General features: G+C 44.3%; 1 protein-coding gene across 10 annotated transcripts in view; it reads right to left on the reverse strand.

The window, feature by feature from the left end:
- PKNOX2 (PBX/knotted 1 homeobox 2) overlaps positions 1 to 26,797 on the reverse strand; it is a 432,230-nt gene that overhangs the window by 345,708 nt on the left and 59,725 nt on the right. For all 10 annotated transcript variants that reach the window (XM_077919659.1, XM_077919658.1, XM_077919660.1 and 7 more), the window contains exon 2: positions 25,976 to 26,078. The gene's annotated coding sequence lies outside the window, so the exon portion shown is untranslated. The remainder of the gene's footprint in view (positions 1 to 25,975; positions 26,079 to 26,797) is intronic.

The raw sequence follows: 26,797 nt of genomic DNA on the forward strand, positions 1-26,797 counted from the left end.
GGATTTCTGCTCACACACAAACGAAACTCCTATTCAAACGGCAATTTCATCATGCAGGCACCTCCAGATCTTGCAAGGAGATGGGTGCGATTGTAATAATCTCCCTTAGATGACTCAGATAATCTCAGTTATTACAGTGTTATAAATAACCCTTCCCTACAATCTGTTGCTTTGTGGTGGATATCACAGAAGCTGCAGGTTCGATGACTGGCCAATAGCAGAGAGTAGTTCATATGGGCAAATTTAGTAATGCCCAACCAACCAGTCATTCTCCCCCTGCCTGCTTTCTTACCATAATTCAAAGCAATCAAGGGCAATTTCATCAAAACTGTCAGATAAAAGTTTGACTGTTCACCAAACATGGTCAGCATCCTGTAGCCTTCCAGATGTTCTTGGATTCCCGCTCCCAGCAGCCCCATGGTTATCAGGGTTGATGGCAGCTGTAGCAACATCTGGAAAGCTGTAGATTCCCCATTCCTGCCATACAATCAACAGTTGGTTTAAAAATCTGGTGCAAGTACATTTTAAACTGCATTTCTGCCTTCCACGCCTGCACAGTGCAGTTAGTTGGAAGCTCAAATGGGCTTTAGGTGGGTTTTATGAAACCTGTCCTCAAATGTTGTTGTTGTTGTTGTTAAAAACTTCCCAATACAGGGCTGCATTCAGATGTCTTCTCCGGTGTAGTTCCTTATCTCCTGGACATCTGATGAGAGGGTGTTCCTCCCTAACTACCTAGGGTGACTCTGAGTAGAATACCATCTCTCCACCTAATATCTCAGAGGACTGATGCAAGGTTGCAGCAGGATAGCCCTTTGTAAGGTAAAGGTAAAGGTACCCCTGCCCATACGGGCCAGTCTTAACAGACTCTAGGGTTGTGCGCTCATCTCACTCTATAGGCCGGGAGCCAGCGCTGTCCGGAGACACTTCCGGATCACGTGGCCAGCGTGACGAAGCTGCTCTGGCGAGCCAGCACAGCACACGGAACGCCGTTTACCTTCCCGCTATAAAGTGGTACCTATTTATCTACTTGCACTTAAGGGTGCTTTCGAGCTGCTAGGTGGGCAGGAGCTGGGACCAAACGACAGGAGCTCACCCCGCCACGGGGATTCGACCTTTGTGCACCACCCTAAATAACATTAGTACCTTGATGAATGCTCACCTAAGCCAGCATCTTGGGAGCAGCCTTCACACAGTTGTCAAAGGAAAGGCAACATTTGGTGTGATCCATCAGAAATGCTAAGCCAGAGCCCCAGAAACTGCTTTGCTTGAAGGGAGCAAAAAGCTGTTTGTTGTTCTTGGTACTGTTGCGATTTTAATGTTTAATATTGCATTTTGGTTGCTTTTTCTTGCAAGTGCCTTTGAATATTATTTTAATAAAATTGGTGTTGTTATAAAAACTGGGGAGGTGGAATCCTATTCAGTATATTACACACTTGATGTTTTTCATTGCAAACTCATCTGGATATTATTTGAACAGAAAAGAATGCAACAAATATTAACTACTGACACTCTAGCAGCAGGGTGATCTGAGTTTAAGTAGAACTTAGAAAAAGTTCTCTCTGTCCATAAAAAAGAAACAATACAAAATATATTAGCTTAAATTAAAGTGTACTAGAACACTTTTACAGTGGTACCAGGTTAAGAACTTAATTCATTCCAGAGGTCTGTTCTTAACCTGAAACTGTTATTAACCTGAAGCACCACTTTAGCTAATGGGGCCTCCCACTGCCGCCACGCCACCGCCGCACGATTTCTGTTCTCATCCTGAAGCAAAGTTCTTAACCCGAGGTACTATTTCTGGGTTAGCGGAGTCTGTAACCTGAAGCGTCTGAAACCTGAAGCGTCTGTAACCCGAGGTACCACTGTACCAGGCATTCCCCAGGAACACTAAAGGTAAAGGGTAAAGGGACCCCGACCATTAGGTCCAGTCGTGGCCGACTCTGGGGTTGTGGCGTTCATCTCGCTTTATTGGCTGAGGGAGCCGGCGTACAGCTTCCGGGTCATGTGGCCAGCACGATTAAGCCGCTTCTGGCGAACCAGAGCAGCACACGGAAATGCCGTTTACCTTCCCGCCGGAGCGGTACCTATTTATCTACTTGCACTTTGACGTGCTTTCGAACTGCTAGGTGGGCAGGAGCAGGGACCAAGCAATGGGAGCTCACCCCGTCGTGGGGATTCGAACCACCGACCTTCTGATCGGCAAGTCCTAGGCTCTGTGGTTTAACCCACAGCGCCACCCGCGTCCCTTCCAGAAACACTAAGAAACTAAAAAAACACCATGCAGTTTTGCCAGGTTCAGTCCACCTGCTTGATTCAAAATGGCATCCAATTGTATCCAAACATAGAAGAAACCTGCACCTTGAACTCAGAAGCCAACATGTAAGATTTAGTCACAATACCTTGCAAAGTGTCCGAAGGCAGAGCAAACAAATACAGAGGTACCTCAGGTTACATAAGCTTCAGGTTACATACGCTTCAGGTTACAGACTCCACTAACCCAGAAATAGTACCTCGGGTTAAGAACTTTGCTTCAGGATGAGAACAGAAATCGTGCTCCGGCGGCATGGCAGCAGCAGGAGGCCCCATTAGCTAAAGTGGTGCTTCAGGTTAAGAACAGTTTCAGGTTAAGTACGGACCTCTGGAACGAATTAAGTACTTAACCTGAGGTACCACTGTAAATTTCCAAAATATATTGTAGATGTGGGACACATCAAGATGGCTGCTCCCTACATTTTCTGTTGGCACTGCAGCCTGCAGCCAGAAAAACAAGATACCTTTCCCAGTTGACATGTAACAATCGCTCATTGCTTTTATTACGGGAGCCAGATCACTTAAAATGCAAGACACTGGAAACAATCGCATTATTTCTCCTCCTGCTAAAACCGAGACACATTTAGAACCCACATCTCAACTCAAAAGAATCGGGACAGATTTCCCAAACGGCTACTCAGACCTGATATTACCTAAATTGTTTCCGTCTGTCAACCCAATGGCAGTGAATCATTCAACTCGCAAAAGATGCATGCAGCCATCCCAGAATGCTGGATCAAAGGACCCCAGACATTAGGGAAAGATGTGCTCCAAAATCAAGATGGAGGAGGGATTAGTTTTAAACAGATTTATACAGGGAATTTGGCAGTCCCCACCCAATTGAGCTTTTCCAGCATCAGTCAACCTTTTGCATCAGGCTTCTCACTGTATGTCCAAGCTTCTCATGCGCTGTTGCTTGGTGTGCTTTTTAAAAGCTGAAATAATTATAAAAATGTTATTCTATATTTTTACATACATTATATTATCTCCTTCCAATTTTTTAATTCCCCGTACAGTTTTTCCTTCCCCTCCCTTCCCACCCCACTCCCAATACCCATTGGAAAAGTTCAAACAATTGTCCTCAGCCAGGGGAATAAAAGCTGAAATAATTATACACAAAATGACATGGAAAAAATACATATATATATATATATGAAAGAGTCAAGCCCCCACATTGCACTATATTTTTGCAGCAAAATTTTGTAAGCATTACTACCTAAGTATATTTATACAGTTACACAGCCTTGCTGTACGTATCTGGTTATGTGCTGGTTATTTTGGGACCCCTGGAGTGCCAATGAGTATAATGTACATATAATGCTATATGTACAGCAATGCGTGAAAAATATATACATTAATGCACATAGTGTGGCAATTTTATTTTTAGCAGAACTGGGAGGGGAATAACTCACCTCTCTCCAAAACCAAGGAGCGAGAATGGAATTAGAAAAAAAGAAAAAATCTGCGAGGGTATGCTTGACACGAGATTTTCAGAAAATGATATCCCTAGTTCCAATGTAGGTATTCATTTCTACCGATGATTAATTGCAACATTCCTCATACACTGCTGACACTTATGGCATCAGTGATGAGCACATTAGTGAACAATTTGTTTTCCCTTCCTTCCTGCTTCAATCAAAGTCCCTTAGTCATTCATGTTCAAGCAAACAACTCAGGGAACAAAAGCTTTTATTGTCATGGGAAAAGGTTGAGGAGGTTGTTTCTGAGGTCAGAAAAGAGGGAGAGAGAGAGAGATCCAACAGTCAAGGTGTTCCCACTAGGGAGGGGGGAGAAATTAGATTCAATTCGCATTTAAAGGTGCAACTCCTTAGTTCACACGTTCTGAAACTTGAGAACTGGAACATGAGAAACTCCTTTGAACTTCACACTTATGCAAATGTTGCGATGCAGTTCTCCAATCAAATAACGGTCACAAAGATTCATATATTGGGGGAGGGTGCATAAAGATGAATATATTAGTGAAAATAATGTACAAAACCGCATTACAGTAGTCAAAACTGCATGCAAAAATGTGTTTTATTGGGAGAAATTCACACTCGAACACTGAGGAATTTTCATGAGCAATTTTTTTTCCTGTTGCAAATTGTTGCAGAAATGTGGGGGACTGACTTAAAGACTTGAAAAATGAGAAAATGAGAGCACCAAACTTGACAGATACATCCATCCCAACTCCCTGCACCTTTGGTTGTTGTTGTTTTTTAATTTAGAAAAATTCAGACCATATCAGTGCACATGTGATGTTAGGGTTTCCTGCCTCACTGTGTATCATTTTACACTGTCTATCTCAGTGGCGCTCCACATGTTTCAGAGGGGAGAATTGCATGTGGCATTGGAGAGGCAAGAATGGCTGTAGCAGGCACACTCATAAATTCATAGAATCATAATTATAATAATTCATTATTTGTATGCTGCCCATCTGATTGGGTTGCCCCAGCCACTCTGGGCAGCTTCCAACATCTGATGGGATGGCATTGCACAAGGTGAGCATGACCAACCTATTGGGTTGTATCCAATGCCAGCCCTACTCAGAGGAGATGTGCCAAAGTTAATGGGCATTAATTTCAGTGGGTCTTCTCTGAATAGAACTAATGCTGGATGCAAGGTCTGGGTAGCTCAGTTGGTTAGAACAGCCATAGGCAAACTCCAGCCCTCCAGATGCTTGGGACTACAATTCCCATCATCCCTAGCTAACAGGACCAGTGGTTAGGGATGATGGGAATTGTAGTCCCAAACATCTGGAGGGCCAGAGTTTACCTATGCCTGGGTTAAAGCATGGTGCTGATAAGGCCAAGGTTGCAGGTTCGATCCCAGAAGGGGACAGCTGCATATTTCTCCATTACAGGGGATTGGACTAGATGATCTGCAGGATCCCCTCCAACTGTACAATGCTATGATTCTGTGATTCTACAACCTGCTGTCTCCAGCTGACAAATCAAATCAAATCCCTTTATTGGCATCACAGTATAGAACATTTCAAGTCACTGGGATAATTAAAAGGACATGGGTGAAGCTGTCGAGGGTCATAAGGTCACACTGTGATCGTGTGCACTTAGATATTCTGCTTCGCCCTGTCTTGTTCCCCAAAAGGATGGATCGTTGGGAAAGTTTAGGGAAGTTTTTAATATTTAATGCTGTAATGTTTTTAACACTTGATTGGAAGCCGCCCAGAGTGGCTGAGGAAACTCAGCCAGATGGTTGGGGTATAAATGATAAATAATAAAGGTAAAGGGACCCCTGACCATTAGGTCCAGTCGTGACTGACTCTGGGGTTGCGGCTCTCATCTCGTTTTATTGACCGAGGGAGCTGGCGTACAGCTTCCAGGTCATGTAGCCAGCATGACTAAGCCGCTTCTGGCGAACCAGAGCAGCGCACGGAAATGCCGTTTACCTTCCCGCCGGAGCAGTACCTATTTCTCTACTTGCACTCTGACATGCTTTCAAACTGCTAGGTTGGCAGGAGCAGGGACCGAGCAATGGGAGCTCACCCCGTTGTGGGGATTCAAACCACCGACCTTCTGATCGGCAAGTCCTAGGCTCTGTGGTTTAACCCACAGCGCCACCCGTTGTTGTTGTTGTTGTTGTTGTTGTTGTTGTTGTTATTTATTATTATTATTATTATTATTATTATTATTATTATTATTATATTATTATTATTATTATTATTATTATTATTAATTATTTATTTATTATTATTATTATTATTATTATTATTATTATTATTATTATTACTATTATTATTAACCTTTCCGGTAAGATTGTGGCTAAAAAGGAGGCTACTAAAGCAGTGATATCTTTTTCCCGATCTGCCAGGAGTCATTTGACTTCTTCTCGGAGTTATAGGCCAGAAGTCCAACATTTTGCTCAGCATCAGTTGGCGAGGTCTGCTGTGTGAAGAGCAATCTTTGAGAATGTGGTCCATTGACTCAGGTACTCCTTGGTTGCAAGCACACAAACGGGCTTGATATGGAGCATGTGAGAATCTGCCTTTGGTCACTGCAGAAGGGAAAGCATTTAATCTCACAAGCATAAAGGCTATTCGATGGAGGGGAGTAGTAGATCCTTTAGATATTTGGCACAGGTTCCATAGGGTGTTGTAATACCCAAAGCCTCCGGAGAATAGGATCTTGGAGTATGAGGGAACAAGCGCTGTCTTTCGTGGTTGTAGAGCTGCTGCTTGATTATTTGGAATATGTAACGGGACGCGGGTGGCGCTGTGGGTTAAAGCCTCAGCGCCTAGGACTTGCCGATCAAAAGGTCGGCGGTTCGAATCCCCGCGGCAGGGTGCGCTCCCGTCGTTCGGTCCCAGCGCCTGCCAACCTAGCAGTTCGAAAGCACCTTCGGGTGCAAGTAGATAAATAGGGACCGCTTACCAGCGGGAAGGTAAACGGCGTTCCGTGTGCTGCGCTGGCTCGCCAGATGCAGCTTGTCACGCTGGCCACATGACCCGGAAGTGTCTGTGGACAGCGCTGGCTCCCGGCCTATAGAGTGAGATGAGCGCACAACCCCAGAGTCTGTCAAGACTGGCCCGTATGGGCAGGGGTACCTTTACCTTTACCTTAACTTTCATCACATACTTCAAGGCTCTCGAGAGCAATGCCTAAACGATGAATTTTATCTTGAATTGCTGTATACCAGTCATGTCCAACAGGTCGATCACGATCTACCGGTCGATTGCAGGGTGTCCCTGGTCGATTGGATGATCCTGAGCTCAACAACAACAATGGGTAGATCACTGCCAGTTTTCTTTTATAGTGGGAGTAGATCGCAGTCTCTTGGGAGTTGGACATGCTTGCTCTATACCATGGGTAGGCAAACTAAGGCCCGGGGGCCGGATCCGACCCAATCGCCTTCTAAATCCGGCCCACGGACGGTCCAGGAATCAGTGTGTTTTTACATGAGTAGAATGTGTCCTTTTATTTAAAATGCGTCTCTGGGTTATTTGTGGGGCCTGCCTGGTGTTTTTACATGAGTAGAATGTGTGCTTTTATTTAAAATGAATCTCTGGGTTATTTGTGGGGCATAGGAATTTGTTCATTATTATTTTTCAAAATATAGTCTGGCCCCCCACAAGGTCTGAGGGACAGTGGACCGGCCCCCTGCTGAAAAAATTTGCTGACCCCTGCTCTATACCATCTACAGTAGATGAAATGCGGTATAGAGGTTAAGAAGGAGTTAGATGTTGTTCTAAAGTGGACTTTCAGCCAGGCATTGATTGTAGTCCAGGTGACAATATATATTACATTGCAGCCTAGGGAATGTAGGCATATTTCATCATCATCTGCCACAGGCTTAGGGAGCCTTTGGTCCTCTAGTTCAGTGTTTCCCAACCTTGTGCCTCCAGCTGTTTTTGGACTACAATTCCCATCATCCCTTGCCACTGGTCTTGCTAGTCAGGGATGATGGGAGTTGTAGTCCAACAACAGCTGGAAGGGCATAGGCTCCCCACGTCTGACTTAGAGCACAACCAATCAGGAGAGCTGCTGCTTTGATCCCTTTCCACTCACCGTGCCACTAGAACAACTTGTAAATAGCTCAAGACAGGCAGTTACTGCCAAATATATACCAGATAATGCCAAGAGAATGATAAGAAGGCCTTACTGTAAATGGAAGCAGATGGAAGTTAATTTTACAGGGCCTAACCAGGTGCTTGCTTTCTCAGAGAGATTTCGTTGCGACACTCGAAAATAGTTATTTTAGGATTGGCAGCTGGGATATCATTGCACTATCTGTCCCTTTAGGTTTCAGATGACATCATTCGGCACTGTGCTTAAATCCAGCCCTTCCCCTGTATCAAATTTTTAAAAATGCCTTGGCTTTAAAAAAAAACTCCACTACAAATGTAGTATTACGAGGCAAGAGCAGCAGCCAAATAATTAAAGATAGAGTGGTACCTTGGGTTAAGAACTTAATTCGTTCTGGAGGTCCGTTCTTAATCTGAAACTGTTCTTAACCTGAGGTACCACTTTAGCTAATGGGGCCTCCCACTGCCGCCACATGACTTCTGTTCTCATCCTGAGGTAAAGTTCTTAACCCGAGGTACTATTTCTGGGTTAGTGGAGACTGTAACCTGAAGCGTCTGTAAGCTGAAGCATCTGTAACCTGAGGTACCCCTGTATGTCATTTGGGCTGGATATTTAAGAAGTGGAAAACAGAGTTTCTCATACTGCATTTGACCGTAAGTGCTCTGCAAACACTTGCTAATAAGACCAAAGTCATCTGAGAGCTCTTTCTCATCCCATGTTGATCACTGTGATGAGCTTTAGGTGGGGCTGCACCAGGCAGGTTGTTTAGAGGAGCAACATGTTACTCTGCTGCTGGGAGAGCTGCACTGGTTGCCCATTAGTTATCGGGCCAGAATCAAAATTCTTGTGTGAATTCACAAAGCCCTGAAAAACTGAGGGCCAAAGCAATTTAAGGACCCCCAGATTCCTTATGCTCCACCTCTAATGGAGCAATTCTGGCAGTACCCCATGCCCAGGGCCATAGCGTGAGGAAGGCCAGGGGGGCCGTAGCCCCAGGCACATGATTTTGAGGGTGTGTGTCAGGGACTGGGCAGAGGAGGAATGGTGGAAACCGCCTCCCCCATCCTGACTCTTCCAGGGAGGAGGAAGAGGAAGATATTATAGATTTACAACAAGGGTTTGAGGGAGGTCACAGCTCAGAGGCAGATGAGGGGGAAAGTTGGGGAAACATGGGAGAGCCAGAGCAACACCCAGCTGACACGTTGTCATTAGAAAGCATTCCAGACCCTCCATCTCCCAGAACCTGGCGAGCCTTAAAAGTAGGAGAGCAAAGAGCTCAAAGACAGAGGGCAGGTAGCAGCACCCAGAGAGGAGAGGATGAGAATGACGAATAAGGAAGTGGGAGAGATGGGGGGTGGAGATTCACTCAGGACAACAACATTACCTAAGAGGCTGGAAACTTTTCCTTGTCTTTATAATTTCCTGTGCAACCAGCCGGGAGCCGTTGACAGCATCCTGACAGGGTGCAAGCCAGGTGCCCCCATACAGGAAACCCCTTCCTGCCTGCTGCTGGGGGTCTCTGGGCCCTGGAACCCAGCCTGGCCTAACCTTGCCACTTGCATGCAGTGGTGGCTGGTCCCATTGGGACCGGTAAGGCAGAAAGCAGAGAGACCAATAGTTGGCAGAGCCAACAACAGGCAGAGCCAACTAGTTCCAGTTTTGTCCCCATCCTGCTCCTGGCTGAGTCCCACAAGGGCAACGCTGAGACTAAGGAGGAGGAAGCTGGCAAGCAATGGCACCCCCTGGGCTGATTGCAAGCAGGAAGACCGCCAGGTGGAGGTGGCAGTGCCACACTCACCCTAATAGACCAGCCACCACAGCTGACTTCCATCCCATTTATTTGTTAAGTGACTTGCCCAGTTGCGCTCTGCAGCTGAGACCCATGGGGATGAATTCATATCGGACCATTTCTCCAAGGTGGGGTACATGGTTAACCCCCTTCTCATTCAATCCCCACATCAACTCTGTGGGGTAGGTTAGGCTGAGAGTGAATGACTGGCCTAAGGTCACCTAGATAGAAAGGGAAATGCTGTTGACTCTTCCCCTCTTTCTTATGGTTCTTAAAAAATCTTTAAGCCGGAGTTGGATAGGACAGTCCTTCAAGTAGAGAACACCTGGAAAGAAAACTGTCCCCTGGCAGCCATATAAGTGGGAAACTATCCTCTCTAGAGTAGGACACAAGGCTTCTCAAAGAAAAAGACAGGATGGGTAGACATCCCCAAATACTTTAGCTTCTGAAGGCAGAAATCTGGGCCTTTTCAGCGAGCAATTTAACCAGTTAACAAGGAATTGCAGACCAATCAACTCTGAATCCAGGCTCCTCAGCGTGGGTTTTCAAAATCCCACTTCTAAACATCTAATTATTTTGCATCCCCAGCACTCAAGACTTTATCACATTCTCTCTCTCTCTTCTAGCAAACAACTTATTCCCAAGATAAAATACCAAACTCCCTCTCCCTAACCCTGACCTATAACCTCATCCTGGGAAACTCATCAGCGCATTTCTTCTGAAATGTTTTCAAACCGAACTTCTGAAGTACTGTTTTCGTCAAGTCTTTTTAGCCTTCAAAAGTTATTTCCAACATAAAATGTAAAGTACAGTGAAGGGAATTCTAAAGGAAGAATTATTCAAGATGTGTACGAGACATAAATCTCTTAACCCTCATTCAGAACCAGTCGCGCTTTTCTCCTAGATAAACCTACATACCCAAAACTGAAAATGAGGAGATAGTTTGCAAGTTTGAGTAGTCTACTTATTTTCGTGAGAATGCATTTTATTTTATTGTTCTAATTATTGGACACCACCCTGAGACAATTGTCGAAGGACAGCATGGAATTCTTCTAAATAAAAGCATTTGACAAGCTCTTGAGGTGATCACCAACCCAATTCATGACTCTATTATAACTGGGGGGTTTGTGGCATGAAATCACACATGGCAGGACTGCCCAACCAGAAGTTGGGTACCATTCAACTGGCTCTTCCTGATTTTCATATAGGTCAGGGTAGAGAGCATGTGCTCCTCAAATGTTACAGCTCCCTTCATCCCTGACCATGGGCTGGGGGTGATGGGATTTGGATGGATTGATATGGCTCCAACCTTCCTACAAAGTCCTGTCCAGCTGTAGCAATAGTGGCAGTCAAGAGAGTGGTTTGGTGGCTCTGCCTCATTACACCAGCTGCTGCCGCCATCAACCCTCAGCACTGGACAGCAGAGTGAGCAGGCACCCAGATCGCCGGATCACGGTCTCCCCCACATCGAGACACATTGTACTCCTATTTACATCCTAGCAACTCTTTCCAAATTTGCATCTGTACATATGAACCAGGTAGAGAAGGTGACAAAGTTTGTCAAAGCAAGCAGAAAAGCTTGTTGATGGAATTGAAAAATTCGTGCCCCGCAAAATATCCCACCTCACATCCAGCTGCTCATGAACAGTCGTCCATACTGATCATGGGATAGACTTTTCACTCTGAACTTCTCATCACTGTTCTTGATCTCCAAGCTTATGACTCTGCTTGGCTCATTGCTTTTTTGCAATGGCTTCAGTTACACAAATAAACAATAGTCATATCTCTTGATTCACTGTCATTGTTGTTGTGGTTCCTATACAAACTGATGTGCTTAAATGTGTAGTGGAACCGCTTGTTCATTCTGCGCCCTGCATTGGCATTACAGATGGCCTTTTTTTAAATAAAAAGAACACCTCCAGATTCTCTCCACTCCTGATGGGATTTTCAGCAATCAGCAGGATGCATTGCCAAAAGCAGAAACGAGAGGGTATAATATTTTATTTCTGAAAAATGTCATGATGTCATGCATTTATTTCATTTACAACAATGCACACAATTTTCTGCTTTAATCCTGTGCTGAATTAGAAATGTTTTGAATGTTAAAAATATTTTCCAGAAAATATTCACTGACTAATTGAGTACACTTTGTTTTTTAGGAAGCAGATTTTTTAAAGGTGAAGAATAATTAAATGCTTGCTAACTTTTATTTTATTACCATTATTATATATTTTGTATTTGTACATAAAATGTGAAGGTAGCTAGATTTTTCCAAGTGCGCCATTAATATTTTTTCAGTGCAGCATGGTAAACTAGCAAATATGTTAGATTAGCATTAAATCTGGTTGACAATTCACATGGCGCTGGTTATTTACCCGTATTTAGACAACAGTTAAGAAATTAGATGTCTGTTAATCAGAACGGGGTGGAGCAGGGGTAGGGACTGGGGACAGTGTGTGCCATTGGTACTTCAGGTAATCATATTGAAGACAAAAAGGCTAAGTTGAAGAAAATATAATGCTGTTTGTTTAGAAGTCTATCTCCTGCTACCTGTCAGGGGCTGGGAAGAGAAGTAGAAATGGTGGAGACTGCCTCCCCCATCCTGACCCTTCCAGGGAGGAGGAAGAGGAAGACAATATAGATTTGCAACCGTGGTTTGCGGGAGGCCACAGCTCAGAGGCAGATGAGGTGGAAAGTTGGGGGGAAATGGGAGAGGAGGAGGAGGAGAATGAGGAGGAGGAGTGACAGCTGACGGACACAGTGTCATTAGAAAGCATTCCAGACCCTGCCCCCAGAACCTGGCGAGTCTTGAAAGTAGGAGAGCAAAGAGCTCAAAGACAGAGGACAGGTAGCAGCACCCATAGAGGAGAAGTTGAGAATGAGGAATGAGGAAGTGGGAGAGAGGGGGGGTGGAGATTCACTTGGGACAACGCCATTATCCTCAAGGCTGGGTTCTATAGCCCCTCTCTGTAAATATTGAATAAAAAAGGAGGGTAAGAAACCTTTCCTTGTCTTTATACTTTCCTGGGCAACCAGCTGGGAGCTGCTGACAGCATCCTGACCCTACCAAAGAAAGGATTCCCTGGTGAGGTGGCTGGTTAAGGCAAAGGTGACTGGAAGGGGGAATGAAAATAATAAATGTAGAGTATCAAATGGGTGATGGTAGTGAAACAAAACTGTTTATTTTGTGGAAGGGATATTAACAGCGTTAAAGCAACTGACTACCGTATTAAAAAAGTAAAGTAAAGGTACCCCTGCCCGTACGGGCCAGTCTTGACAGACTCTGGGGTTGTGCGCCCATCTCACTCAAGAGGCCGGGGGCCAGCGCTGTCCGGAGACACTTCCGGGTCACGTGGCCAGTGTGACAAAGCCGCATCTGGTGAGCCAGCGTAGCACACGGAAACGCCGTTTACCTTCCCGCCAGTAAGTGGTCCCTATTTATCTACTTGCACCCGGGGGTGCTTTCGAAATGCTAGGTTGGCAGGCGCTGGGACCGAGCAGCAGGAGCGCACCCCGCCGCGGGGATTCGAACCGCCGACCTTTCGATCGGCAAGCCCTAGGCGCTGAGGCTTTTACCCACAGCGCCACCCGCGTCCCGTATTATAGAATATACAAAATAGGAAGAGCTTAAAAACAGGCCATTCTTCTCTGTGCTCATTTCTGTGTGCCCTAGGGGCAGATGTTCTGCACTGGAGTCGACATTTTCGAGCTACCGCTCAACACTGTCGGCTCGGCGGGCTAAAACTCAACAGCAAAGCCAAGTTCATGATCAAGCCAGGCCTGTGCTGCTAAAGGAGACAGAGAATCAGCACAAATCAAGCACAGACATAGCAGCAAGCGCCATCTCTCAAACCAGCACATTATAATGTATGCAAATTTCCCGACATTTATGCTGATGAGTAAGTGGCCTGCCTATTAAGGGTGAGTAATGAGTAATCAAAGATTGGTGCTCATAAAAGTTTGCAAGCAGTTGCGCGTTGAGCAGGGCCCTTTACATCCCACACCTTGAGCCTCTGCATGTTGCACCCACCAAAATAATAACAACAAAAATTCAGGCAGGGCGGGGACATAGAAACCTGCTTTATACAGAGTCAGACACTTGGTCTATCTAGGTCAGTATTGTCTACACTGACTGGCAGTGGCTCTCTGGTATTTCTGGAGAGACTGGGGACTGAACCTGGAATGTTTTGCATGCAAAGCAGATGCTCAACCACTGAGCTTTGGTCCTTCCCCAAAGCAATGTGTGACATTTCCACCAGTGACAGACCACAAGGACTACATGCTCTACATAACACAGGTCCTGAGAGATCTGCATTGGCTCCCAGTACGTTTCCAAGCACAATTCAAAGTGTTGGTGCTGACCTTTAAAGCCCTAAACGGCCTTAGTCCAGTATACCTGAAGGAGAGTTTCCGCCCCCATCGTTCAGCCCAGACACTGAGATCCAGCGCCGAGGGCCTTCTGGTGGTTCCCTCATTGCGAGAAGCGAGGTTACAGGGAACCAGACAGAGGGCCTTCTCGGTAGTGGTGCCCACCCTGTGGAACGCCCTCCCTTTGGATGTGAAGGACATAAGCAGCTATCTTCTTTTTAAAAGACATCTGTAGGCAGCCCTGTTTAGGGACATTTTGATTATTTAATGCTGTACTGTTTTTAACACTGGATTGGAAGCCGCCCAGAGTGCCTGGGGAAACTCAGCCAGATGGGCGGGGTATAAATAATAAATTATTATTATTATTATTATTATTATTATTATTATTATTATTATTATTATTATTATTACTGATGCACTCAGCAGAAAGTGACACCCCACATTTGATACAGAGAGTTTTGAAGATTGATGTTCAGCTGAAACCAGAACTTTTCCTGCTGGGATTTATGGATATACAGTTAGAAAAGGACTATGGAACTTTGATTATATGATTACGGCTGCGAGACTTTTACTGTACACGCAACAAAGATGGAAGGGCACATGGCTAGTAAAACGAATGGACTTAGCCAAGATGGTGAAATCGACACGTTTAATCAGAGAAAATTCACTGTTAATGTTTGTTAAAAGATTTGAAACCTCTCATAGACTTTTTGCGTGAAAAAGAAAATGAAATAACGACATCTGGATTTGAGGATCAAAGATAATGTTTGTTTACAGAAAGTGGCTTTATGGGGTGTTGTATTCATTGGACGAAGTGAATATTGTTTTTATATAGCAGACAGATGAAGAATTGGAAGTTCTTTACTTTCTGAATTTATTTTCTATCTTTCCCTTTTAACCTATTGTCTATTCTTCTTTATATTTCTTTTTCCTACTCTATTCCCCCCCCCCTTATGTTTTTATGGTATCTATATAAAAGTCTTGATTTGGTTTTAAAAAGGGAAAAGATATTAGGTTTTGTATTTTTATCTATAAAGCATTATAAAAAAAATTAACGAAAGTGACACCCCACCAATAAAGTGGACATGATTGGCGGCACATTCCACTGGGACATATATTCTCCATGCCCTCCTCAGTGGGAATATGATGCCTCCCCCCCCCCCCATCTTTCTCATCTCCTGCCCAAGGAAAGCTTTGGGGTCCTTGGGAGCAAGGGGATGGGAAGAAGGCAGCAGTGGAGATGAAAGTAGGCACTTCAAAATGCCTGCGGATGTTTTGTCTTCACTTGGGACAGGTGTGAAAATAAAAAACCCCAAGGCCCTTTCTGGGCCAATGAAAGGTAGCTTGTACACCCCCTAAAAACATCAGTGCAAAGTCATATCCATTTATGTTTCAGCTTTAAAAAGAAAAACTTTGAAGAAAGGGCTGAACATTAGCAGAATGTCTCTCAAGACTGCACCACCCTGTAAGCAAGGCCACCTCTGAGCCCTCCATCAGCTTCACTTCAGCTTTCATTGATTTGCCTGGCTATTTTCTTCTCTTGTGGAAAATGTGTCTGCAAGTCACATCCTCTCACAAAATGTTGGGGGAGAGAAAGGAAAGGAAACAGCCAACCAGCTGGAGAGAATTCACTTTCAAAAGGGCTGTGCGTGTCACAATCAACACGTATGCAAACTGTGCAAAATAATAATAATAGCTGAGCTGTGCAGCCATACATGTAGCATTCGACAAGTGTGCACTCTGTGAATACCATACCATAGCTGAGCTGTACAGATCAGCAAGTGTATACACTCTTTCATACAAAAACATGTACCTGTGCAGAGACAGCTTGTTGTACTGGTGTTCAGTATAACATGTGAACAAGCCTAGAGTTGTTAGGCTTGTTCACTTCTGTGAAGTGAACTTTTTCTGGGATGACAGAAATGTTCCTCAGCCTATGGCCCAGAATTTGTCAGGATTCCTGGAGTCAAGGCAGGACATCAGTATCTGCAGATTATTCAAGCCTAACAGCAAGTTTGCTAATTAACACCCATTAAGAGCAACTGTAAAGGACACGGGTGGTGCTGTGGTCTAAACCACAGAACCTAGGGCTTGCTGATCAGAGGGTTGGCGGTTTGAATCCCCTCGACAGGGTGAGCTCCCGTTGCTCGGTCCCTGCTCCTACCAACCTAGCAGTTCGAAAGCACGTCAAAGTGCAAGTAGATAAATAGGTACCACTCCAGCAGGAAGGTAAACGGCATTTCTGTGCACTGCTCTGGTTCACCAGAAGCGGCTTAGTCATGCTGGCCACATGACCCGGAAGCTATACACTAGCTCCCTCGGCCAATAAAGCAATATGAGCGCCACAACCCCAGAGTCATTCGTGACTGGACCTAATGATCAGGGGTCCCTTTACCTTTACCTTTAAGAGCAACGGTAAACAAAGAGCCCATTTATGTGGAACTACTTACTGCAGAGCTACCCACAATGCTTTCTACAAACTAAGGCTCAGATTCCTAACTAAAGCCAATTACTAGGGGTCAATCTGAACCAACGCTACATCTGAAATAAAATAATAATAATAATAATAATAATAATAATAATTTATTTCACAACATAAAAATATGACATAAAAACACAAAGTACATGATAGAAACAAGAACCAAAAAACACAAACCAATACCCCCACCCTATCCCACAAGAATAATAAATGTCTGAACTACTGTCCAGGCTATCCAGACTCTAGGAGGAGTCTCCAAAAAGGGAACAGGAGCAATTTACTAGCAGTGGGATGCAAATACCACTATATTATGGATAGGGCTTGCCAAGACATTTTGATGCAAACGGTGCCGTCTCCCCCTAAAGTCAAGGTGCAGAGTCAAGGCCAGGCCAGCTATTCTGGCACCAAAGGCAGAAAAACTCACAAGTGACTCCCCACTTCTTGGCAGTAAATCTACAACTTTGCCATCATGCTGTCTCCAGTTTAACTTTATCCACATTCTTTCTCCCAATATATATCCTAAAACAAACCGTAAAAAAGGATCGGGGTCTGGTCTGGCGATGCAGCCGCTGCCGGAACAAAAACTGGTTTAAAAAATGAGCTGTTTGCTGTCCTTTCACAGCTTCGAAAAATCAGCTCCCTGAGTCACATTTCTCTGAATTTTGTGCGCAGTTCACCAATCAACCAGCATTAATAGAAGTGCATATATAAGAGGGGCATGTGCATAAAAGTGTATTTGCAAAAATAACAAACAAAAATGCACTATTTTAGGGGAAATTTCTGGCAAAAAATGTGTTCATTAGTCAAAAATGCATGGAAAATGTGTTTCTCGGGGGAAATTCACACTAAAATGCGAATGAATCTTCATGAAGATTGTTTTTTTAATTGTAGATTGCTGCAAAATGTAGAGAACTGAATTTAAGATGGGGAAAAGGAGAGACTGAGAGGACATCCTTAGCTCTGAAGGTCCGATAGGGAGAGATTTGGCCACTGGGCCTGAGGCTCCCCACTCCTAGTCTAGCTACATGATGAACATCTGAACAGAGTTATAATTTGGCTCCAGTAATTTGGCTGTCCCCGTTCACTGGCTCAACATCGAAATATGTGATGACTGACCTCTAGTCTTCCATGAAACCATTGGATTGCTTCCTCCTCAGTTGGAGTCCTAATTTGCTGCCCTAATTTGTTCATTATTAATAAATCTTAAAACTTTTGAATGTAATTCCCTTCTGTAGCTATTTCAACAGCACAAAAACGGAAATCCATCACTAATCAAGCAACATACAGCATATCCTAGACTTTTAAAAGACCCTTTGTGGTCTTAAATTCAAAGCGTAAAATCTGAATATCACCAAGCAAAATATATTTGTCCGCCAAAACTCCTACTGACTGCGGAATGCCTGTTTGTACTCAAACCTCTCCCCACCCCCGTAAGTTTCCTCTTATGTCAGTTGCAGGTATAATTGCTTCCCACAAGTCTAGAGTGCGAAAATCAAACCGGCTCTGGAGGCAAGTCCATCTCTCTTCTGGCAACACAGCAAAAATGCTGAGTTAGAAGCTTGCCAACAAATACCACCAATTAAACTGTTAAATGCTGAAGTTTTTGGACCGCAATATACTACATTACTCAAGTAATTTGATGGAGAAATGGCAGTTTATGTTATCGACCTGAAACTGACCATGGACTCACGCAATGAATCTGGTTAGGGGTTTGTGTTTGGAGGGGAGGGGGAAGGACGAGATCACTTGGAACAGGAAATATTAAGGTACATCAGAGCAGGCAGTTGCAGAGAGCACAATATGATGGTCGGGATGAAAAAGAAATTCAATTTGCTTTGTTTTTAAAGGTGATCCTAGCTAATTTGGACTTTCCAAAACGATGTGCAGAGCAAAACACAGCCATCCTTTGAAAGCCACACTTCTTGAAACTGTGCAGTGCAGTTTTCCAGCCACGTAATGTGTGCAAAGAAATGTATGCAGTGGTGAAAAGCAGGCTAAAAAAGCCTGTATTTGTAAAAATAACATTAAAATATTATTTATATTACAGAAAATTGCTTTGCAAAAGTGTGTTTTTTTAGGCAAAATTGCTTACAGATGTGTATATTTGCAGAAATTTGCTGATGAATTTTCATGAGAGCTCTTTTTATATATAAAAAAAGGGGGGAATTATATGGAAATGTGGAGAACTGAAATTAAGAATGGGGGAAAGAAAAACAGAGAGAAACACCTTCACCCATCCCCTAACTGATGATCTGGGGTGGTGGCAGGAATTTGGTCCAGAGAGGGAAGTATAGACTGAATTGCGTGAGAATGGGTTTAAGAGATGGTTAGTTCTGATAACTCTGATCCAAAACTTGTGTTTACTGCCAACTTGTTTGCATTGTTCCTCAAAACACTGCCTGTGATAGCTCTGTGTAATTCTCAGAGAAACCCGCCTTCACATGATTTTTTTCAGTGCCTACTGCAACACCCACCCAGTACGGTTAGCAACTGTAAGGCTGGTGTCTTACAAAGCTGCATTTGTAAATGGCGTTTCCATGCGCTCTGGTTTCCATCACCGTGTCCCGTTGCGCCAGTAGCGATTTAGCCATGCTGGCCACACGACCTGGAAAGCTGTTTGTGGACAAACACTGGCTCCCTTGGCCTGAAAGCGAGATGAGCGCTGCAACCCCATAGTCGCCTTTGACTAGACTTAATCGTCCAGGGGTCCTTTCTCTTTTTACCTATTTGGGACTGCAAAAATCCCAGGTCACACCTTTCACAACTCCTCCACTTTCGATAAAGGTAAACGTAAAGGATTTGAACTCCCGACCTTCTGATCAGCAAGCCCAACAGGCTCAGTGGTTTAGACCAGTGTTCCCCAACCTTGGGCCTCCAGCTGTTTTTGGACTACAACTCCCATCATCCCTCGCTAGCAAGACCAGTGGTCAAGGATGATGGGAATTGTAGTCCAAAAACAGCTGGAGGCCCAAGGTTGGGGAACACTGGTTTAGACCACAGTGCCACCCGCGTCCCTTCCACTTTCGGAGGACAGCTGAGAGGGCTTGTGCAAGAGAAAGTATGATGCAAACCAGCCTTAAGTGATATTTAAAAGCTGTCCTTCCTAGGCACACAAACTCTGGGGAGGAAGCCCCATTGAGCTTAGTGGGACTGGCGTCTGAATAAACATGTCTGGGATTTTACAGTAAGAGTTTTGGAGGTTTTCACAATTCACATTATAAAGGAAAACATAAAAAACTGCTTACATTCCCCCCCCCCCCGTTCTTTAAATCAGAGTTGGCAGGTCCAAAAACACTAAGAACCTGGACCGTCCATCCTCTCTCCTTTTTTAAAAGGGGTTAATAAAGACAGACAACATATGCTCACCATACACAAAAAAACTGGCAGCATCAAATGTGTATGGGTAGCAGCTACCGCTCTCTGTTTACTGTGTTGCTATAGGGAAGGGGCCATGGTACTGGGGATGAGCACATGCCTGGGATGCAGAAATGCCCCAGGATTCAATCCCTGTTATCTTCAGCTAAAAGGGGATCTGAGATAGGAGGGCTGGGAAGGACCTCTGCATGAGACCTTGAAGCGCTCCTGCTGGAATGAAGCTGAAAATAGTTGGCGAGATGACGCGACGCAAGGATGGGGGAGGAATCTATTTCAAACAGGAATTTGGCTGTTCTGACCCGATCAAGCTATTCTTGCATCAGACCACTGCTTGTAGCAATCCCCTGGTGATGCAGCAATAAAACTGTTAGCACATTTGCTAAAGCTAAGCAGGGTCTGGTATGATTCCAAATTGGATGGGGGAGGCTGTGCATTGAGATTCCTGCATTGCAGGGGGTTGGACTAGATGACCCTTGGGATCCAACTCTACAATTATATATGATTCGATTTAAGATTTATGTCCCTACTGCTTGCTAAATGTCATTTTTGAAAAGTTCAACTAGCAATATGCAGAGTTATATGCAGCCAGGTCCAGTGCCGAATTTGCTTATCAGCTAAACAAGCTATAGCTTAGGGCCCCACTCTATTGGGGCCCCCAAAAAAATTTAAAGGAAAGAAAAACCTGGATGTACATTTCCAAAATATAAGATAAAAAATAAATAAAATAAAGCCTACATACAGCAACAGTGTTTTGTGTTGTAGGCTCCTAGGATGTAAGTAATGGGCCCCACCTGCTATCCTGCTCCCTAAAATATCACTGGATGGCTCATTTTTATATATAGGGTGCCTACATTAGGCATGGGACGCAGGTGGCGCTATGGTCTAAACCACTGAACCTCTTGGGCTTGCTGATCAGAAGGTTGGCGGTTCGAATCCCCGTGACGGGGTGAGCTCCCGTTGCTCAGTCCCAGCTCCTGGCAACCTAGAAGCTCGAAAGCACACCCAAAAAGTGCAAGTAGATAAATAGGTACTGCTCTGGCAGGAAGGTAAAAGGCGTTTCCATGCGCTGCTCTGGTTTTGGTGTTCCATTGTGCCAGAAGCGGCTTAGTCATGCTGGCCACATGGCCCGGAAAAACTATCTGCAGACAAACACCGGCTCCCTTGGCCTGTAAAGCGAGATGAGCACCACAACTCCTGAGTCGTCTGCAATTGGACTTAACTGTCAGGGCTCCTTTACCTTTACCTTTTTACATTCGGCATAAACTGGCTGCATGGCAACATATGCAAATTGCTTTAGATACCTATTGGGTCCATATAGCATATATTCAACACAAAAAACAGCAGCAATTTGTTGTTGACAAAGGACAGCTGGACATATAAAGGGCCCCATTACCTTCAGCAGCTTAAAGGTAAAGAGACCTCTGCCCATTAGGTCCAGTCGTGGCCGACTCTGGGGTTGCGGCGCTCATCTCGCTTTACTGGCCGAGGGAGCCGGCGTACAGCTTCCGGGTCATGTGGCCAGCATGACTAAGCTGCTTCTGGCGAACCAGAGCAGCGCACGGAAACACTGTTTACCTTCCCGCCGGAGTGGTACCTATTTATCTACTTGCACTTTGACATGCTTTCGAACTGCTAGGTTGGCAGGAGCAGGGACCGAGCAACGGGAGCTCACCCCATCACGGGGATTCGAACCACCAACCTTCTGATTGGCAAGTCCTAGGCTCTGTGGTTTAACCCACAGTGCCACCTAAATCCGGCCCTGGCCAGGTCCCATATAGTCCATGTATAAAAGAGTCAAGCCTATGCTGTATTTCTACAGCACATTTAAGACCAAAAGGGTGATATCCAACTAAGTTCTACAATGCAGGATGCATTGCTACAGCGGCCCTGACAGACAGTTGTCTAGCCTCTGCTTAAGCACCTTGCATCCAAGGAGACTGGACCACCTCCCAAGGCAGTCTGCTCCCCATCCAACATCTCTTAATATTAGGGAGTTTTCTGTCATGTTTAGCCAGGATATGCTGCCCTGCCATTTCTAGTCCTCTTTCTCTGCAGCAAAAGCCCGCACCATCTTTTGCGTGGCAGCTCTCTCAATGATAAAGTGAAGGTATATTTTATACCATTTAGCTCCACTTAGTTGTAGCTGGTGGAGTGTTTCAAGGAATGTTTGATAATCCTGATGCTAACGGACAAGGAAGCAGAAATTGCTGCGGTTTGCCTGCTCGTCTGCGGTCAAGAATGGAAATCAGTCAAGCAAATACTATTGGTATGCATTCGCATCGTTGTTGTTTTTTCTAAGTCTGCAAAGGATATGTAATTAATGACTTTCTAAGAATTGTTTTGATATTTCTCTTAGACTGAAATGAACGTAACATACACAAACAGTTATGTAGGCTCACACGTTTATGAAACAATACGTGAACTGAATCACAGCCATCCTTTGGAATTTGCACTTCTCTGAATTTTGCAGCGCAGTTCCCCAGCCAAGCAATATGCAGAAAACTCCATATATTAGAGTGTGCATACAAACGCCTATATTCATAAGAAGAACATGCTAAATGCATTATATTAGGTGGAAGTGATTTGCAAAAATGTGTATATTAGGAGGAACTTTCTGATTAATTTTCATAAGGGCTTTTTTAAGCTAAAAAATCACATTGGTGTGGAAATGCAAAGAGCAGGTTGGGAAAATAAAAAACTTAGAGAAACTTAAATATGCACATCCCTAGGTACAAGCAACTGTGCCTCAAATAAATCTCACAAGGGGGAATTCAACACACTACCCTTACATCTGCAATAGGAGCATTAAAATAATAATACTGACCCACCTTACAGGGCTGTTATAAGATTGTACACACAAGAGATTCTAGGTGAACATTTGAAAGCACTCACACAAATATTACAACTTGCTACCTGCTACTATTTCCGTTGCAATACTTCCTGGTTAGGTTTTATACGTTGATACGTTGGTCTGCCTCTTAGGTCTTGAGCTACAGGACTGAATTGGTGGTATTAAAAATCCCTAAACGTTTTTGTTTTAAAACAAATGAAAAATGCATACACAAAATGCTGCTGGAGGTGTGTGGAATCCCCAAGCACAGATCTGCTATGCATTCTAATCTGTTAGACCTTTTCCTTTCCTTTCTTTCTTTTAAAGGAAGCTTCTAAACATCACGTTTTATTCCCTGTGGGCAAAGATGGCTGAGGAATTCTTCTCCTGTTCAATGGATTGGTAACAGAAAAGGTCAATTGGAGCCTTGGTTTTCTGCAGTCTCCAGTCCCCCTAAGGAAGTGGTTTTAAAGTGGTGGCTGAGATATGCGCACATGCCATGCCATCCCTGGGAGGATTTGTAGTGAACTTGGCGCCAGCGCTGCCTCCTTACGATGCTTGACGCTTAGGAAGAAAGAGAGTGGCAGGGGGTAAATGGGATCTGCAGGATGCTGTGCTGTGCTTGGTGGGAGGGGGGCAGATTTAATCAGAGGGGAAACTTTCATGTTAGGCACTTCTCCTCTCACAACAGGAAATGTGTATCCAGCAGCAGCTGGGACCCTGTAGCCCTGATAGGTAGGAAGGCAGGGAGCCCAACAGTAGGTGGCGCCAGAGCAAATAACGGGTAGAGCCAACTGATTCTAGTCTTGTCAGTATCCTCCTCCCGGTTGAGTTCCACAAGGGCAATGCTGAGACTAAGAAGGAGGAAGCTGACAGGCAGGGCCACCCTCTGGGCTGGTTGTAAATAGGAAGTGAGACAGATGAGAAGCTGGCTGAAGGCAGGCTAAGGTTGTGAGGGAAGTTGACTCATTTGCCTTAATGGACCAGCCTTCACTGTAAAAGGTAAAGGGACCCCTGACCATTCGGTCCAGTTGGCGATAACTCTGGAGTTGCAGCGCTCATCTTGCTTTATTGGCCGAGGTAGCCAGCGTACAGCTTCCGGGTCATGTGGCCAGCATGACTAAGCCGCTTCTGGCAAACCAGAGCAGATCACGGAAACGCCGTTTACCTTCCCGCCAGAGCGCTACCTATTTATCTACTTGCGCACTTTGACCTGCTCTTGAACTGCTAGGTTGGCAGGAGCAGGGACCGAGCAACAGAAGCTCACCCCGTCGTGGGGATTCGAACTGCCGACCTTCCGATCGGCAAGCCCTAGGCTCTGTGGTTTAACCCACAGTGCCATCCACGTCCTCAGCCTTCGCTGTAGTTATCACTTTTATACTAAGCGAATGTAGGGCTTTGTAATGTGGTCAAAAGCCAGCAGATTAGTAAAGATACTGCAATGGGGAGATTCAGGAAAACCAAGAGATGGTACTTTCTAAGAACACAAGAAGAGTTCTGCTAGATTAGGTCAAAGGCCCATCTAATCCAGAAGCAGGACATGAATGAAACAGACTCTTCTGAATTGCAATTCCCCACAACTAGTATTCAGAGGCATACTGCCTCTGACAGTGGACAGCTGAAGTATGCAATGCACCTTCACATGATGCAATGGTGGTCACCTACTCAGCTGGCTTTAAAAGGGGGCTAGACAAATTCGTGGGGCAGGGAGCTAGCAATGGCTAGAAGACACTAGGGCTGTGAACTACCTCCAATATCAGAGGCCTCTGAATAACAGCTGGCGGGGAACATAAGCCTTATCCTCTCTGACTACTGGCCACGGAAATGGCTGGGGCTGATGGGAGTTGTAGTTCAACAACAGCTGATCCAATGTGCAGGTGGCAAATTTCGTGCCTTGCAGAAAGGTATGCTGTTAGCCTCTGTTCATGCTCCAGTGCTTGCTCAGCCAAAAGAATTTAAAAACTCAAGTACCACTGTCATTTAAATCTTAAAAATATATATGTTCCCATCAGTTATTGTCATAAAGTCCTCCTAACATACTCCAAATGCAAAGTTGCAAAATTCAGTTCACGAGAAAGGAAGTGCAGGGGTGCATGCAAGTAATCTTAGACTCTTGCCTTGATAGTTTTGTGTGTGTCCTCTCCACCCCTTTCTAGCTAGCAGCAATTATTACTTCAATCTGGTAATATGCTGCATTTGGGGGGGTCCTGTTGCTCATTCTGCTGAGTAGCCCCCTGGACATCTGACCCGAAGTCCTGCCATGACAACACCACTGAGAGAAGGATGATGTCCCTATCAGGTGTAGATGGTTGATAACCTTGTACTGAACCACAGAGCTCAATAGACACCATCAACCAGTACATCCACACAGAGAAAAGTAAGTGCTCTGGCTACAGGTACAACTGGAAGCAATGCAGGAATACAGCTGCTCATTGAGGCTGGTGGTCAACAAGGCCAGTCCTGTTACACATCTGACAGCTTGCCAGTTCTCCTTAAATGTCAGACATTGAGATTCCTCCTTGGCAACCTGAGTCCCCAAGATCACACGGGGAAATATCAACGTGCTTGACGTGGACAGTAAATGTAGTATAAACATAGACAATTGGAGAACAGCCTTTACCAAAGGTGTAATTGGCTTTGAAGATTCTCAAACTCAGGACAAAAGGGAGAAACGTGCTAAGAGTAAGGCACGCTTGGCAAACCCTCACCGTGATCAACTCCTGCCCAGAAACATATGTCCCCACTATGGAAGGATGTGTGGATCCAAAATTGGCCTCCACAGTCACTGTTAAAACTGTGTTCATGGAAGGCAATCTTACTCAGCTACGAGTGATCGCCAAAGAAAAAGAAGACCCACTGGTACACAGCCACTAGGTTTTCATTAATTGGAATTAAAAAAGAAACAGAAACAGAAGTTTGTATCCAACTAACTTTTACCCAGAGCAGATCCATTAGAATTAATGGATGTAAATTACACATGACTGTTAATCTAACATTCTCTGTCCACTAGTGTAAGAATTCTGCTTATGTAGTCTCTTGCACAATAAATGTCCAGCAGCCACCAAACATTTTGCCAGTGAAACAAACACAAGTGACCTTAACTTAGTGCTACATTGGAAACAACCAGGTGGGTCAACTCTGAGTAGAACTAACATTGGACACAACCCTCATTAAGAGCATACAATTCTTTTAAGTGTAGAATGTGGGCTGTCAGCCCACAGACTTGGGGAGAAGAGTCCATTGAGAAAAGCACAGCAATTCAGAGAGAGAGATCAACATACCATTTTGGACTGCTTGACAGGTGGAGATAGAGCAGCTTGCACTTCCAAATTTATCTTCCAGATCAGGAGTGTGCACATGTAGAACAATCAATAACTTTGCCACCTGTGAAGAAAAGATGGAATAAGACCTCTCTTTAATAATAATAATAATAATAATAATAATAATAATAATAATAATAATAATAGGAACCCCCAATAAGGCTACCATTGGGTTTGAATCCAATGGAGACAATTCCAAAAAAATCATCATAAGAACACACAGCTAAAAGTTAAGCTCAAGGTGCTCTTGCCTTGATGTAAACCAGAGATTCATATGCAAGCTGCTGTCTATACCGTCAACCTATTTGTCTATCTAGTGAAGATCTGCTGACTCTCTACAATCTTGGGCAGAGAGCCTTTCCTCATTGCTTGCTCCCTGAACCTTTCTAACTGGAGATGGTGAGGACTGAACCTGGGACCTTTTGTGGAATTATAGGGGCAGAACTACCCAAACTGTAAAGGAATTTATTCATGTATGAGGCTACAGCGGCACAAATGTTATTTGCCCAAAAATGGAAAGAAGTCCTGATGAAAGAAGAATGGATACAAAAACTTGTGGAATATGCAGAAATGGCAAAACTTGCAGGAAAAATGAGAAATCAAGATAAATATTTTCTAAAAGAATGGAAATGGTTTGTTGAATATTTACAAACTGTAAACAGATAAGAACATTAGCAGGATTATTGTAATAATCTGCAGTTTTATAAGAGTATACGTCGAAAGCAGATGAATAAATGATTACGTTAATTTGGAATATGCGGAAAATATAAAAAAAAAATTAAG

This window comes from Podarcis muralis, chromosome 15 (assembly GCF_964188315.1).
Source record: "Podarcis muralis chromosome 15, rPodMur119.hap1.1, whole genome shotgun sequence".
Lineage (NCBI taxonomy): Eukaryota > Metazoa > Chordata > Lepidosauria > Squamata > Lacertidae > Podarcis > Podarcis muralis.